Raw genomic sequence first — 4,384 nt, 5'->3', positions numbered from 1 at the left:
CATTCCAACAGATGGGTAGGTGCACAACCCATTTAAAAAGGCAAGGGGATAAACCACGCCCTAACAGCCCACAAAACTTCACCAACGGACTACCTTGATACCATAGTGGATGAAATATTTGAGGAAGAATTTAGAAAATTCACAGTTAAAATGTGCAATGTGCTTAAATAAGATATAAGAAATAAAATTAGAGAGAAAACACAGGAAATGAAGACCATTTCAATAAAGTGATAGAGATTCTGAAAAAGAGCCAAAGGGAAATCATGGAAATAAGACATAATCAAATTAAAATTTTATAATGGGAAGCATCACCAGTACATTATAATATTAATGGCTGATTTTCAAACTTTAAAGACAAAATTTAAAATCTAAAAGTCAAATATAAAGAACAGATATTAAGTGATCATGAACAAAACCTGGGATACTTCAAGAAACTAAACATAAGAATAATTGGAGAGGATCAGGCTCTGAAATAAACTAAAGGAATAAACAACCTTTTCAATAAAATTCCATTAGAAAAACTTCCAAATCTAAGGCTAGGGTTGTAGCTTAGTGGCAGAGTGCTTGCCTCACATGTATGAGGCCCTGGGTTTGATCCCCAGCACCACATAAAAATAAACAAATAAAACTAAAGCTATTGTGTCCATCTACAACTAAATCAAACAAACAATAAACACACACACACACACAAAAAAAAAAAAAAAAAAAACAAACTTCCAAATCTTAGGAATGAGATGGAAATCCAAATACCAAAGCACATGGAATTCCAAATAGGTAAGATCAAAATAGATCCTCTCAAATACATATCATGATAAAAAATACCCAAGATGCAGAGCAAGAACAAAATTTTAAAAGCTGAAAGAAAAATAGCAGGTCACCTATTAACTGATCTCTCAACTCAGACTTAAATAGCCAGGAGGGATTGGAATAATATATTAAAAGCCCTAAAAAAATCAGTACCAACAAAGATTACTACACTCAGCTAAATTATCCTTCAGAATATGAGACAAAACAAAAACCTTCCATGAGAAGAAGAAACTGAGTTATAAGCACTAGGCTTGTATTACAAAATATGTTCAAAGAAATATTTCATAAAGAAGATATAAAAAGTGGAAAATTAAAACCAGCATGGGGATAAATTGTAGAAGATGAATAGACAATTAAAGAAGAATAAAGTTTGAATTATGCATTAGAATATAAACAGTCTAAAATATTCAATGAAAAGACAGACACAGATTGAATTAAAAAAAAAGACCTAACAATATGCTTTTTTGCAAGAGACAGTTACAAAGACATCAACAAATTCAGGTGAAAAAATGAGAAAACATATTACATGGAAATGGTAGCTGAAAACAAGCAGAGGTATCTACTCTCATCTCAGACAAAGTAGACCTCAGGTCGAATTAATTAGAAGACACAAAGAAGTTACTTTATACTGGTTACAGGAATCATTCAAAAAGATATTGTGATTGTAAACATTTATGACACAAACAATGGTGCATCTACTTACACAAAACAAATGCTTCTCAACATAAAGAAACAAGTAGACTGTGATAAAGCAATACTTAGTGATTTGAAAACACCCCTCATCACTACATAGTTTACCCAGACATTAACTAAGCAAGGATTCTTTAGAACTGAAAAAAAAGCTATTAATCAAATGAACCTAACTGACATCTATACAATATTTCATCCATTGATAAGTAAATTCACCTACTTCTTAGCAGTCCTTGGAACATTCTCTCAAACAAATCATATTTTAAGGCACAAAGCAAATCTTAGCAAATACAATAAAAAAGAGATAAGTCCTAGCATCCTACCAGATCAAAATGGAATACAATTAAAAGTGACAGGAAAAAAACCCAAACCATTGTAACACATGACATTTATATAATACACTTTAGCTTAAGAAATAGATCATAGAAGAAATCAGGGTAGAACTTTAGAAAAATAGAAAAAAAAATTAAAATAGAAATACAACATATTAAAAGATCTGGGACCTTATAAAGGCAATTCTAAGAGGAAAGTTTACAGTACTGAATTCCTACATTAAAAACAAATAGAAAGATAACAAATAAATAATCTAATATTACACATCAAGGGTCTAGAAAAAGTATAACAAAGTAACATCACTATTAGAAGACAGGAAATAATTAAAATCATAGACAAATTCAACTAAATTGAGACTAAGAAAAACAATACAAAGAGTCAATGAGACACGGAGTTGTTCTTTATTATTTTTAATTTTATTTATTTTTATGTGATGCTAAGGATCAAACCCAGTGCCTCACACATGCAAGGCAAGTGCTCTACCATTGAGCTACAGTCCCAGCCCTAGCATTGTTTCTTTAAAAAAATAAAGAAGATTGGTAAATGTTCAGTCAAATGAATCCAAAGAAAGGAATAAAAAAACCAAATTAACATTAGAGGTACAAAAATAAATATCACCACAGATACTACTGAAATCTAGACTATCATGAGAAACGATTTGGAGTTTTATACTCCAATCAGCCAGAAAATCTCAAAGATTTTGAGAAATTTTTAAAGATACATTACCTACCCAAATTGAGCCATGAAGATGTAGAAAACTTAACAAGAGCAATATAAAGAAATGGAATAGAAGCAATTTTTAAAAGGTTTCTAACAAAAACCCAGATCCAAGCTCTACCAGGCCTTCAAAAAAAAGCTAACACCAATCCTCCTGAAATTATTCCATGAAATAGAAAGGGAGCAAAGACAGCAAAATTTATTCCATAAATTCAGTGTCACCCAGATACCAAAGTCACAACAAGGGAAACAAAAATCAGGCCAATATCCTTGATGGAAACATACAAAATATCTTAATGGAATATTCACAAACTCTATTCAAATACACTATAACAAGATAGTACGCCATGAACAAGTGGGTTTTATTCCAAGGATGAAACATTAGTTCAACATCCACAAATCAAAAATGTAATTTAGCACATAAATAAACTTAAGGACAAGAATCACATGACTACCCCATTAGAAGCGAGAAAGCCTGTGACAACGTCCAGCAGCCATTCATGTTTAAACCCCTGGAGAATGTAGGGATACAAGGCACTTGCTTCAGCATTGTGAAGGCTATCTATGGCAAACCCAAGAGCAATTCCACACTGAATGGAGAACACTGAGAGCATTTCCCCTAAAAATAGGAACAAGGCAAGAGTTCACACTCACTGCTCTAATTCAATATAGTTCTTGAAACTCTAGCCAGAGCCATCAGGTAAGTGAAGGAAAGGAAAGGGAAATAGGAAAAGAAGAAGTCTAGTTAACTCTGTTGGCAACAACATAGTCCTATAATTAGAACATTAAAAAAATCCAGCAGAAGACTGCTAGAGCTGCTAATCAATTTTAGTAAAGTGCAGGATACAAGATTAATATCCATAAATCAATCACTTTCTTGTACTCCATTAATAACTCCACTGAAAAAGGAAATTGGTAAAATGATTCCATTCACAATAAGCCTCAAAAACAATTGAAAGTTTGTCAAATGAAGGATATGAAAGACCTCTACAATAAAAAAAAAAGACCACTAAATAAAGAAATTGAAGTCCTTAGCATATAAAAATAACTCTCATGCTTTTGGATAGGCAGAATTAATATTGTCAATTGGCCATACTACCAAAAGTCTCAAAGACAATGAAATCCCCATAAAAATACCAATAACATTCTTCACAGGACTAAAATAAGAGTTGTAAAATTCATTTGAAAGAAAAAGAGATTCAGAACAGACAAAGCAATCCTGAGCAAGAAGAGCTCTAATGGAGGTACCACAACACCAGACCTCAAGTTATACGATAAAACTCTACTAACCAAACTTCCATGGTATTGGCATTGAAGCAGACATGAAGACCAACTGAATTGAATAGAAGTCACAGAGACCAACCCACATGAAACAGTCATCTGATACTCAACAAAGATGTCAAAACAACTATTAGAGAAAAGATAACTTTTTTTTTAAAAAAAAAGGTATAAACCCCCAGAATATCCATATAGAGAAGAATGAAAATTGAACCCCATATCTCACTCTGCTCAAAAGTCAACACAAAGTGGATCCAGGAATAAGGAATTAGACCAGAAACCCTGCTACTGGTAGAAAATTGTATAGACTTAGGTCTCCAACACATGGCCACAGGCATTAACTTCCTTAACAAAACTCATAAGCACAAGAAATAAAACCAACAATCAGTAAGTACTTCTGCTGTGTGTTGATGCTCCTGGTGCCCTTCTGCCTCATCCTGACCTCCTACAGTCTCATCCTGGCTGCTGTCCTCCACATGTGCTCCACAGAAGCCCACAAGAAGGCCTTTGCCACCAGCTCCTCACACTTGGCTGTGGTGGGGCTCTTTTATGGAGCAGC

The sequence above is a fragment of the Callospermophilus lateralis genome, unplaced genomic scaffold (assembly GCF_048772815.1).
Source record: "Callospermophilus lateralis isolate mCalLat2 unplaced genomic scaffold, mCalLat2.hap1 Scaffold_1118, whole genome shotgun sequence".
NCBI classification, from domain to species: domain Eukaryota; kingdom Metazoa; phylum Chordata; class Mammalia; order Rodentia; family Sciuridae; genus Callospermophilus; species Callospermophilus lateralis.
The sequence above is the reverse complement of the archived record's forward strand: the minus strand, read 5'-3'. Positions refer to the sequence as shown.